This window comes from Rhamphochromis sp. 'chilingali' (assembly GCF_963969265.1).
Source record: "Rhamphochromis sp. 'chilingali' genome assembly, chromosome: 18".
Classification (NCBI taxonomy): domain Eukaryota; kingdom Metazoa; phylum Chordata; class Actinopteri; order Cichliformes; family Cichlidae; genus Rhamphochromis; species Rhamphochromis sp. 'chilingali'.
Window position 1 is genome coordinate 7,565,998 of NC_137945.1, and position 13,267 is coordinate 7,579,264.

Sequence of the window (13,267 nt, forward strand, 5' to 3'; positions counted from 1 at the left end):
TTTCATTTCCCTCCCCCAACTCCCTGTTCTCTCGACTTTATGAATTTACTTAATTGACGCTGGAGAGGAGCATGTGGGACTTTGTGCTATTGATTTGCTGTAGGCTTCAGCGTGGTTGGAAATACCAGCCAGTCTCTGGGGTGGACTCATGAAGCTTTCTACCTCCAGTCCCTCAGCACTGGGAAGCCGGCCTTTTCAATGGATTTCTTCATAATGTCACTGTGGAAAGCTAATGCTTTCACTACATAGAGGGCTCCACTGTCCCTAAGGAGCGCTCGCCCCATGACCACATTTGTCATACCCTAGAAGCCATATTGTACAGTCCCCTGCTCTGATAATTCTCTTGACAAGGGACCACGACCAGGAGTAAGTCAGCTAAAGCTTGATTTTTGCTACGTCAAAAAATGTCACGGCTGGTTAAGAATGCTGCGGTGCCACGTGGAGCCCAGTGGCTACGACAAAAACGCTTGCCTCTTTACATTTATACTCTATGAGGCTGACGTTGAATGAAAGAAAGGATGGAGATTTATGGGAATTTCTGGTTTCTTTTAACTTGGATCTTATTTTCAGTACTAAAATACATCATTTGTATTTGCCTTCCTTAAAGAAGTCTGAGAGATCAAGAGAACGCAAAACTTAAACTAGATATACCAAACCCAACTGAGGTCAAATTAGTTGGCAGAAAAAACAAAGAAGAAGAGAGAAAGATATCACTCTTGTAACAATGTGTCTACTGCATCCATCACAGTATGCAGACTGACTGTATTATACTATGAACAACAAAACTTGGGTGTGCACATTTTGTGTGTTTACCTAACGCCTCTCAAACAGCCCAACAGCGCAGTCGTAGACCCCGTGGGAACCACAGGACTACGGAAAAATGTGCATTCCATGACTGGCTGGAAAGTGATTCCTGTGCGCTGCTGGGTGCTGCATCAAAAACCGCCTTATGATTGCTATGGTTACAGTTTCCAGACAAGTTGGTGTCTTGCGTGCAACCGCTCGCCAACTACTCGTAAAGTGGTAGCGAAACATAAAAAAGGATGATCCAAATGTAAAATGAAGAACGTTCATCTGCAAAGTAAAATTTGTGCCTCACCGCTGCAGCCAACATGTTTCAAAAAGTGCAACTTTTACTCACTTTTCACACTTTTATTACTGCATGAGTAGATGGTGAGTGTTTGGAGACGCAACAACATGGTCTGTGCAAACTATAGGCACCAGTGGGAATCTGCTGGTGATCAAAGCAATTGCAAGGAGGGTTTTGGTGCAGTGCTGCATACCTCTTTGCAACCAATTTCACCAAGCAGCTGTCGGCGATATCAAAGAGCTAAATATATGTATGTATGGTACAAAAGTGATTTTGGTATCTATAGCTAAGTTCCCGATTTGTAACAACAATAGTTTTTGGTTAATCTTCCTATTTTAATTGCACTGAGACCAAATCATGGATTATTGTGGTGTGGCCACTCTGATGGACAGGCTCCTGTTTCAGCTAGCTGTCTGCTATTCCATTAAGCATACTTGATGCAATTATTAGATACATAATACAATTTTCTCTACCAGTAATAATTATACATTCAAGAAATCCACATTGAAGTATCCTATTTGTGTTTTACTCAGAACTAAATAGCAGGTATTTATGTTTGTGCCATGCACTCATTTGGTCTATGCATTCGTCCAGATAAAAGGCAGACATAGACAATATGCATAGACTGTGGTCACTTCTGTGTGCAGAAAAACAACATGGCAGTGGCCAGAACGCCATAAACAAAACAAACAAAACCAATTAGCGATGCTGCACCATTATTATGCAGTTTAGGATTTTAACTCCAAATAAAGTTCATCTAAAGGTTCTGCTACTTCCTCTGTGTTTCTAGATCACACTTACGGTGAGTACAATGTAATTAAAACTGAGAAAACGGAGAAATTATGGTGGAGGACTACAGGCTAAACACAAGCCGTAATTAACCCTAATTTTCTGTTAAAGAAAGAAGAACCGGAGCAAAAACGTGTAACCGAAGAATAAAAATGAGTCTGCTCTTGTTCGAGCCATCTTCCTCGAACGCCCATTGCTGTAGGTGAATTTTGAAACAGAGGTCTCGTCTTTCCCTGTTTGCTTTCTCAGGGAGCACCATCGTCATAATGAAGGTGTGTAATAGAACATGACACCATAATTATATTCTCCCAGTTAAGAGGCAGTGTTTACAACAAGCACAAGGCTGCCTTTATTTTCTCCCTCCTTGCACACACACACACACTGGCTGCCTCGCCTGCCCCGTCTTCACTTCATATCATGTGCCATTTAATTGCATTAAAAAAAATGCTTGATGAAAAAATGAAAAAAGTAAATTGCTTTAAATTGCCTGTCACAGATTGTGTGGAGTCACCATAGAGCAATAAGACTTGTGCTTTGTGGTGGGTGCTGGGTAAGCAAGATTAATGTGTCTGCTGCCAATTTTAGAATGCCCCATGATTCTGCGCTCAAAGAATTGCCTGGGATAACATTTTGAATGAGAGCAATTAGTTATTAAATGCATCTATCGGGTTTATCGAACACAGGACCGTGAGGATAGAGACAGGGACAACGTGAGCTGCACAAATGCATTCATCAATACATATTGGATCTGGCCAGCTAATGGCCTTTTCTGTGAACATGGGCTGTTACAAACAGTGGGCCTGGGTGGCATTTTAGCCTAATCTAGAGTAGATTACTCCTCCTCTACTTCTCCTACCTTCTCTTCTCGTTTTTTTTATTTTTCCCTAACGAGGGATATGAGCAACACGGCAAAGCACCCTATCGCGCCCGTTGAGCCGAAGACTTGCACAGCAACCCAGAAAAAAACCCCGGGGGTGCAATTAAAAGTGAGAGAGGAGAATGTCAGCCGAGTGGCTGAGCAAGGGAGACGGGAAGGAGGAGGAGGAGGAGGGTTGGTAACTGGTGCCACAGGTAACCTGGTCATGTTACAATCCACAGAGGAGGCCCTTATAAGGCTGCTAATGTGAGGAGGTGTCAGCAGCAGGTTGTTCTCTTTGGCCTCCCCGTTTCCTCGTCCTTGCTTCATCTCAGACTCGGTTTGTTAAGTCCAACTCAGAGTGGATGTCACAATCCATGTTATGCCACTCGCTGGAGAAATAGACAGCCTAAATTCCAAGCGTGAATAGGGAAACACTCGACCCAAATGTGGGAGTCTCCATTTGTCTTATTGCCCATGTGGGTTAGTGGTTCACAACCGACTTCCCTGAAGCCAATTATGAAAAAAAAAACTGAGCATCTGGGTGAACTTTTGCTCCCTTTTCCCGTTTTTGCAGCAAAATGGAAACCAAGACAGGAAAAAAAGCAATGTCTTCACAACCCTGTCAATATATATTGATCTTTTGTTTAGCTGAGAAACTCTGTCTAGACACACTGTCACATTGTCTTGAAAATAACTTCACTCCACTCCAATCTGATGTACAGACGTGCCCACTGCCTCACAGATTAAGGCAAGGAAATTGAACACTAAAAGGAGATTTCAGACAGATGGGGGATATTACCACAAAAGAAATTATATATTTAAAAAAATCTCCACAGATTGAGGAGGCCAAAATCATCATCATAAAACGCTGCAGAATAAACAGCTGAAAATCCCCAGTCAAATCGGAATGCAAAGCTGAACTGAAATTCCTCGCTGAACGCCTGCAAAACACCAGAGTCCTCTAGTCGAAATTAGGATTCAACCTGCAACATTGGAATAGCACCAAGATTTAGTTAAAGTTGCTCTAAGTCCCCTATCTGCTTCTAAATAGCACATTAAGTTTTCAGCAAAGATGTGTTACCAACAATTACCCCTACCGATATATTCTCAGGGAAAGGATGTTATTAGATGTTTATCCACAGACTAATAATATATCTGAGGAAATATTTAGAAAGAAACGGGATGCGTTGCGTGTGAATCCGACAAATTGTAGACTATGTGATTAACCAATTTCCAGATCATACGTGTCGGGGATGTGAGGCTGTGCTTTTGAATGGACGACAGTAATCGAAACAAATTAGCTCATACTATCCCTGTCACACACACACACACATGCACACACAGATACGGGGAGACCACAACATTCATCCCAGTGCACCGCTCCAGAGCTCACTGCAAACACATTACCTTGCCTCGCTGCCCAAATGCATACCAAATAACCCATATAAATCATACAATCTGGGCCAAGTCAATGAGAGCTATTTTGCCTGTTTTTCTAGTTATTTCCACTGTGCCATCATTCAGCAGAGCCCGCATCACTCAGACCGAGGCTCTCACAACCAAAGCTGGAGTGGCCCAGTTTAAAAGCCACAGAGGGCTCCTGAAGTAACCATTCCTCCAGCACACTTGATTTTATATGTCTCTTCAGTCTAGACTAAATTGTGGGTTGCCAGCTCTCCACACACTGCTTGGTCTTTCAGCTCACTCCCTATTCCTTCTTCCTGTCGTCACAAAAACAGAGATGGGCACCTTTGAACTTACAACAGTGTTTATGGCAAGTGACAGAGCAGCAGAAGAGTATCCTCTCAGTTCCTTCCCCTAGTGTGACATGAAGTGATTCCCAAACTTTCGTTTATCCCACTGAGTCCTGTCAGATGAACCTTTTCATACTCCCCTCAGGTTCAAATCAGCTAATTTAAGTCCATTTTACTGGATTACTCGAAGCTAAGTATTTACGCTTAGTGATTAAATTCAGCTTATCCTTTAATCAGTTACACTTAGCAAGCTGTCATAACGTTGACTCATAAATACTGCCTGACTACCTCAGCCATTTGTCCACTGCTTACTTACATTTAGCAAACATGTTAGCAAACAGCTTCAACCACTTACCCATTATGTGTGTTTTACCAAACAATTTTATTCATCAATTACTTTTTTAACATTAACAATCTGAAGATGAATTTAAAGAAATTTCCACCTTGTGGGACAATTAAAGGATTATTCTATTCTGTTCTATTCTATTCTATTGTTAAGTACTTGTTTCAACTGCTTATGATTGACAGAAGTAGCTACTTTTATGTCGTTGAAAATCACCAAGAAACACTTTGTCTGCCAAACACTTATATATGATTGGAAAGCCATGTAGATGTTTGGTAAACAATCCATATAGTTCTATAGAAGATAACAGCAGTTATCGCCCCCTGGTGGCCATTAAAAATAATGTAGGTTTAAGGCAAATCTTTTTTTTTACTGTCGATGCTGTTTATGAACATTTTTGACTGCAAGCCATATCTCTAGTTACTTATTTCAAACTTTTTATTTACAGCTTTACTTATATTTTTTTAACAGTTACAAAGTTTTAATTTGTATCCACATTTTTAGTTTGATCATTTTTAGTTTGATCATTTAACATTTTATTCATATTTTTAATAAACTTTTAAAATATTTGCATTGATTCTTAGCTATTACACAAAAAATGTGTATTAATACTTTTAGAAAACTTTAGAAACATTTTCATGAAAGTTGAATGGGTGACAGTGACATTTTGGCTTATTTATTTATTTATTTATTTGCTATTTTAATAGTAATTACTGTTCTTGGATTTTTTTATATTCTATAACTCTGCAGTTTCTCTCTGAGAAGCACTTTATTTATATAGCACTTTTTTTTAAACAAGGTCATAAAGCTTCCTCTTCTTTGTATTATTATTATTATCATCATTATTATTATTATCATTATTATCATCATTATAAGCATACCTCTGAAATAGTTTTATAAATAACCTTTTTATAAAGAGTTCAAAGCGCTTCCATACTACTGGCTGTTCAGATGTTATCTATACTTTTAGTGAGCTTCACTTATTGGCTGTTACCTAACTATACACCTGACTATTTTGTTTGTCTCTACTGCTTAGATCAAACAACTACTCTAGTTAAGCATTACTGTATTAAGGTGGCATGAGTGTGTGACAGATCTAGGTCCAAATAATTACTTTAAGCCCTGAAAAAATATGATTTCAGACTATGACATCATAAACAACAGAGACTCTCACATTTGAGCAAGCAGCTTCTGATTCCACATCCGAGAATTAATTGACTAAATGGGAGCTTAAAATCATTATCTCCCCTCGCCAGTTCTTCAGTTCTGTGCTAGGGGCTAATAAATGGAGGCCTGATTTTGCTAAATGTCCTCGTGAAAAGATTAATAATGTCTAGTACCCTGGTGGCAAACAGATGTGGTTGTCCTCTGCTCGATGGCAGAACAAATGGGCATGAGATGTCCTCGTGCATAAAGAGCAAAGAAATAATAGCTTAATGGCATTCATCCTGTGACACGTTAGCAGATGAGACAGCCTGAGTTGTTTGCTTTCCTATGTGTTCACCGGAGCACATGTTTTGTCACCAGCAGCCCTCTTCTGAAGGACTGACAATGGCAGAGGGGGGTTAGGGACGGGAGGAGGGAAGAGGCTCAATGGAGGGTCTGCCGGCTTCCTGCATTTCCCACTGTGGCCTTTGTGGTAATACACTGGTGGTTATGGGAGCCTCCGTCTCTATGCAAATCAGTGTTTGCTTCCCAAGTGTTTGCATGGCTCATGTGAAGTCAAGCGCAAGAGTCTGGCTTTTCTGTATATTTAGCCTTGCACAGTCTGGAGGCCAAAAAGCCAGAGAGCATGCATAGGTGTAGGGATAATATTCACAGTAAACCAGGCAATTAAAAGGCTGTTATATCTGTATCAATTACATTGTTTTTCTTCCGTTCTAATACTACCCTTCCAGGATATTAGATTAAGACGGAGCCATTGCTTTTAAATGATGGTACGTCTCATGAAGCAGATGCATTGATTGGGCTACACAAAGGTCAAACTCGGTGCACTGAATTGAAAATCAGTGGAGGAGTTGTGTTCCCACGTTTGTCTCAGCCTCCCTGTTGTGACAATTACACGAAAGGCAGCAACGTGGAAGCACATTTCCATTCAGCCGTATATTGACTGTAACAGCAGGTCAGCAGCAAGGCAGCTACAAACACAATCGTCACAAAACCCTAAATAATACATGGAGCTAAAACAAAGACATCACCAACTTAAAATATGACCCCAATAAAAGGCTGCACAGAGAAAATGTGTTTCCCCCTTTGACTAAGAGTAATGACCTTCCCACAGAAGCCCACCATAAAAATCACACAGAGACAGTTAGGAGCACCTGTTTTTATATTATTAACAGTTGAGGCTTTACACATGTTCACAAGCTAGAGACATGCATGGCTTTTGACTCTTCGTAAATTGGACAAAATTCCTCTCAAACCGCACCCGACTAAAACCAGCGAGGCAGCCGAGTGTCAAGAAAGCCATTTGTCACGGGCAAGACTCCTGCAAGGATATCAGCCTAGCCTTGGGATAGAAAAAAGCACCACAAATGAAAACAGTATAAATTGTATGAATACCACTCAAGAATAAGCCGCAGACTTTGTGAAGGCTTCTGAATTTAAATGGCGCATATAAATACATATTTTGGTAGCAATGCTCCTTAAGAAATGAAAGGAGGGTATTTGCTGCCTTCTCCTTTTTGAACAGATCCGGCTGGTAAATAAGGGTCTTTCAATCCGACCACGTCAAAAAAGATTCAGGCATCGTCTCAGATGCAGAACAGACGGCCATGATCTCCTCTGACCTTAACTGTTACTCATGTTTATTTACCTCTGCTCGTTACCCCTGAGGGACAGCGGCCTCATCACTAAAATGAGCGCTGAGATGGCTTGCTTTTTTTGTTTTTTCTTTTCAATTCCACTCCCGGGAATGGATGACTCTAATGAACAAAGAAGCCCGATTGATCCGAGTTAGCGTTTGATTCCCCGGCGCTGCCGAGGCCCACGCTTCAATATGCTGGCCTGCCAGCAGAGCACCCCTTGAACTTTGCTGTACACACATCTTTAATCACACTCACCTTTTCCATGGCTGGTGTGACTTCCAGCTTATTTGTAATTACCAAGCTCCTCGGGGGGGGGGGGGGGTTGGCTCAACAACAGGCCCGGCCATAGGTCAAAGAGAGACACTGTAGCTGGCCATATGGGCTCCGGGGCCTAGGGGCAGAGAGTGGGTGGACGGCCGGCATTGGCACCGGGAAGTTACCAGAATGGTCAGAGCAGGAGATTGAATTATTCAGAGACAGGAGACAGCCTTATCGAGCAGCGGCCACATTGCACTGACGTTTTCACCCCAGTTTCTATTTCCCATTTCACACCTGGACTATTGCCAGATAGGATATGTTCAGGCACCTCGTTTTACCCCAGATTCACAATCACCAGCCACCAGTCAAAAGAGGGTATAGTGCGTTATCTATCACCACCTTACCACCCGCAGCACCTCCTCCCTTCCCTCGTCTGTTGTCACCCAAGCAGCAACAGCATGGTGTTATTACAGATAAACAATCAATACTGCATTAACGTGTCCGCGGAGGCTAGCCGGCGTTAAACAGGCAGACGAGGAAAATAACTCAAGCCAATGTCTCGTGGACTTCAAGCATTGCTCACATATATACACGTACGGTGTATATAAAACTCAAGCTACTTTCTTTCATTATCCCCAGCCATCATTTCTTTGTGTTTGAGGTCAGTGGATACATTTCTTTTCCTTCCTCTCCTCACTGGTCACAGAATAAAACTCCACTGCATTAAAGAAGTAATACCCTACTTTATAGCAAAGGTGACCATGGATATTGGAGAGCAGGGACCCATACGATCGATTTGGAGCGAGGAATGGAAATTTTAACATGATTCCCAGCCAGGCATTTTAACTTGGGGAGTACTGGACCCTCTCTTTTGATGATTGCTTCCAATCCGACTTCCATTTCAAAATTCTGACGACGTCTTTATTTGGGGAAAGGGCAGCGAGCGAGGCGAGCCCTGGTGCCTCGCTGATGGCTGTGTGGTCCTCTTCCTCTTTGCAAAGCTTCTGTGCGGCACATTTGCATCTACATTCCCAGTGCAACTGAAAAAATGAAGGCTTTTCTTTTCTTGGTCCAGAACTTCTGTGAAAAAATGAAAACAAAGGCTTTCTTATGAGGAAGCCTTAATAGTCCCTCCCTCTCCCAGACTGGAATTAAATACTCTTCATTCCATCCTCATTCATTAAGCCCCCACGCCCACAACCTTAACACCATACGGGGCTATGAAATACTTCGCACACACAAAATAAAGGAGTTGGACTTGGCTGAATGAGTGCGGCGACTGTTTACTAATACTGCTGCTCACTCTGCTTTATTACAGAGTGCCAGGCTTTCCATTACTGCGAAGGGAGAGAGAGAAAAGGAGGAAGAAGCAGAGGAGGGAGCGGGCAGCATGGAATAAAGCGAGAGGGAAAGAGAGACTGCCAACGTCAGATTAAAAGAAGAAGAAGAAGAAGAAGAAGAAAAAACCACGGCTCAGTTGATTTACACCTTCATTACTCTCCCCTAACTCTGCTTATTGCAAATCATGATGCTGCTTTATGAGCTGAATCCTCTATTACGACAAGGCCGGGAAGACAGTGCTTTAGTCCATAAAGCAACCGTACAGTAACCGCCACCCGGCAGCACCCGACCCACTCATCCTCCCGCCCCAGCTGCCAGGGGGAAGGGAAGCGAGGCAGAGCCCAAGTCGCTGCCGAAACTTGTTCTAGCGCGCAAATCCCGAGCTTGCTCGCTTGTCCCCTTCCTGGCCGCTTGCCCGTGGACAACACACCCCGATATCTCCGAGCCAGATGCCAAGGAAGTGTGACGCAAAGCTCTGTGGCTACGTCTGGAAGGAACTCACAGCGAGTGTTTAATGTTACGTGAGCGCTGCCATATTTAAGTCAACAAACATGTAGGCCATTGGAGGCGTGTGTTTACTGCTTCCCTGCCACCAAGTGAGGAGGTGCTACTGATGCGTTTACTCGAAGAGCCTTTGGGGGATATGTGTGTATTTAGATAGAGAGCAGTATGGCTTTTTAAAAAAAACTTTTATTTATTGAACCAAGGGGAGGTCTTCAGAGCACACTTGCTCTTTTACTTGCTGTGATTGAATTTGTGAGTGTGTGTGTGTCAAGAAAGAGACGGCGAAGGAAGCCGGGTGCAGGACCTAAATAATCAGCAGATAGGCTGAGGCATGTAGGTGAGCGCGGGTGTCAGTGTGCTGATGTAAACAGGGCGCCTGTGCAGGAGGCACCCTGGATGGAGGTTTGTTCTGTGTATGTAACACGCTGCTCTGGCTTGGCCTGTCTGACTCCCATCTGGAACAGAGTTGACAGAAAAGTTGACAGATGCTTCACTGACGTCCATTATTTATGAGACTGAGGAGATCCACACTGCATTTCACAAGTGTCTGCTTCTGCTACTGTAGGTCGAGTTCTGACATTGTACTCCGTGTGTGTGCGTATGTGTGTGTGCGCGCACCTGCTGCCTCATGTTTGTGTGCAAAGGCTGATGAACCGGTAGCTCAAGGTATCATATCCACTTTTTTGCACATTAGCTCAAGCACACCAATGTGTGCTTGGGTACTCTTGTTTGCACATTCACTCTAGTGAACGCCAGACCTAAGTAACCACTCCACCTGCCTATGTGAGTCTAACCCTTGACCTCTGGAGTGTCACTATATCCCTGGTAGGCAGGCTCAAGCACGGAGGACCGTACACCAGCAGGCTCCGGCTCTCTTAAAACCCACTTAAAGGCTTACAGCTGGGAGGCCTGACCATCGGATTGAATTAAGGCTATGATTAATTGAATCTAGTGGTGAGTAACTTGAATGACTGATGTCTCGTAGGACCAAAGGTCCAGACACAATGCTTCAGAGTAAAGCTATATTCATTCAGTCAGTGACATCACAGCCAGCTTCAGCGTGCCTGAGGCATGGATGGTTGCCTCTAATATTATTGCTCGAAGTGCCGCTTTAAGCCCAATACCACCGGCGGTTCTGCTGCTCCTGCTCCTAACAGCGCCAATGTTAATGAGAGGCACAATATAATTAATACAAATGGAATGTTTAATGCAATTTTTCCATTTCAAAGAAATTCCCCCGGCATCTTTCCCAACAATGAATTCAACTCTGTTGCATTGTCCTCAGGCAAACAATAACCCACGTTTGGCATTGCCTCCATTAGATCAAACTCAATTATTGCAGAGCGCTTAAAGCTCTTCCAGCACAAGGCTGGACTCTAAGGCTGCCTGCTCCAGCAACGTGAAAGTCCTCCGGCAGGTCCTGGCCCATTTGTCTTTGACGGACAGCGGCGTCAAACAGTAATTGGGCGCCTGTGACACATCTGTTTGTCAGTTATTCATGTCAGAGCACAGTGTTCAGCTGCTTGGGGTCTTAAACAATGACCTTTTCTCAAAGGGGACAGGTTTCCCCCTTATGTCTGAGGGACGCTCAGGGTATTATTTAGCTTGAAACAGCAGCGTTCTGTTATTGGTGTGTCCCATGTTGCAGCAGAAAGCTCCTATTGTGTCCTTCCCCGAGGAATATACAGTCCCACGGCGGCGCACACACTTTGATTCGACAGGTAGCTTGTGCGGAGGTCTTTCTATTTCTCTCGCTCACAATGAACCATCCTAATGTTTTGAGAGGTAGGAGAACAATGGCAGAAACCTCTCTTTTTCACTCCTGAGACTGAAAGTAAATAGGACCTTTGCTGATGTGTTTGCCTGTTCATTTACAGCACCTCAGAATACAGCCTGCACATTGTAGCTCTCTGGGAAGAAAAAGAAGAAGAAAAAAAACAAACCTCACAAAGGCATTCTACAGGACAATAGCACAGCGAAGGAAACAGGCGCACAATAGAGTCCAGATATCATTCACAACATAGACAGGAGACCATTATCCACAGAAGGAGGGGCCCATGTGAAGGTGACAGGTTTGGGAGACAGAGGAATTGTGCGCTCAGTGCTGCCACCAAGACAACAGCATCCCTGAAGCCTAACCTATAAGGACAGGTTTTACTGCGCCAATGCCCGCTGGGTTGAGGTGTTACACGTCATCTGCAATAACCTGGATCATTACTCCTGGAGGCTGTTAAAGGGGAAAATCACATCATTCTGCTTTCGCCGCTGCCAAGAAAAATTGACACGCTAAAAGTCATACAAAGACACACCTCAATATGCACACGCACGCACGAAGGCCCACAAACAACCTCAGCATCGCCCTCTCTCGCAAACAGACACATACACGTAATTACGCAGCCGCGATCTATCACGTACTGTCAGTGGTGTCTGGGGGGTTAACATACCAAGGCATCCCAACAGCGTCCCACCAGCCAGCGTTGCCTGAAGCTGACAGCTCTCGCTGCTGCTGCCTTGCAGGGGTAAAGTAAGCATCATTATTGCCTTCTCTCACCATACCTCTCTGCACTTCCCTATTTTACAACTCTCCCTTATTTCATCCACCACTCAACCCTTTCCCTTCACTGCCTTCTCTGTCTTCATTGTACTCCAGTCAGGCGCTAATGCTCCTTGTCCTGTGGCTGGACTCTCTGATCTCCTATTACCCTCTCGTCATCCAACAGTCAATATTACCAACTCCCACCCCCCCAAACCCACCCACCTCCTGACCAATCCTCCCCTCTTCCTCCCTTTGCTTTCACAAAAGTCTCAAAAGTCAGACAGACAATTTTGCCCCTCTCCACCCACCCCTTCCACCCCTCCAAGCTCGTCTTCCATACACTTATTAACTAGCTGTCATGTTCAGCAGCCTTCCCCCAGACAGTGTTTAGCGTTCCTCAGTCCTCTTACTGCAGTCAGAGTTAAGCCTCTGGGCTTTGCACAGACAGGAATCCAACTAGAAGGGAAAGGCAGGACCTGCGGACACGATCTGTCTACTGCACTCACTCGCACTCTCGCTCCTGAGCCAGGTACCTCAAAGGCAGCGCTGAAACACACACATCATACAAGACGTTACCTACATGATGGGTTTTCTTAAATTAAACACAGGCGAAGGAGCTAGATTACAGAATCTAAGAATTCATCCAGGGATGGAACAATTACTTGTGATTAACCAAGTTTTCTTAAATGACGCAAGATCCTCTCAAGACAAAATAGCACTCATTTTGGGGTTTAAATTTGTGGGTGAATTTTCACCTCTCTAGGAAGCTACAGTTTCACCTCTGTCACTTAATCTGTATGTCAGCGTGGTGTCTGAAACACCCACGAACAAATTTCCATGAAATTTGCCAGAGAGATCAGCCTCAAGCCTGAGAAGGGTTGATTAGATTTTGATAGTGATCTGGATCTGTGATTTCCACTATTAGATGATTATTGTTTTCCACCCCCACCCACCCACATACTGGATATAGAGATTTAATTCAAAAT

General features: G+C 43.7%; 1 protein-coding gene across 5 annotated transcripts in view; it reads right to left on the reverse strand.

The window, feature by feature from the left end:
• The window catches only part of LOC308385600 (cadherin-10-like), a 79,135-nt gene that overhangs the window by 59,821 nt on the left and 6,047 nt on the right, over positions 1 to 13,267 (reverse strand). Inside the window, exon 2 of one of the 5 annotated variants that reach the window (XM_080864616.1) lies at positions 8,644 to 8,980. The exons of 3 other annotated variants lie outside the window; for them this stretch is intronic. The gene's annotated coding sequence lies outside the window, so the exon portion shown is untranslated. Of the gene's footprint in view, positions 1 to 8,643; positions 8,981 to 12,189; positions 12,334 to 13,267 lie in introns of those variants that run through there. One more of the 5 variants, XM_080864618.1, reaches the window with a different exon arrangement.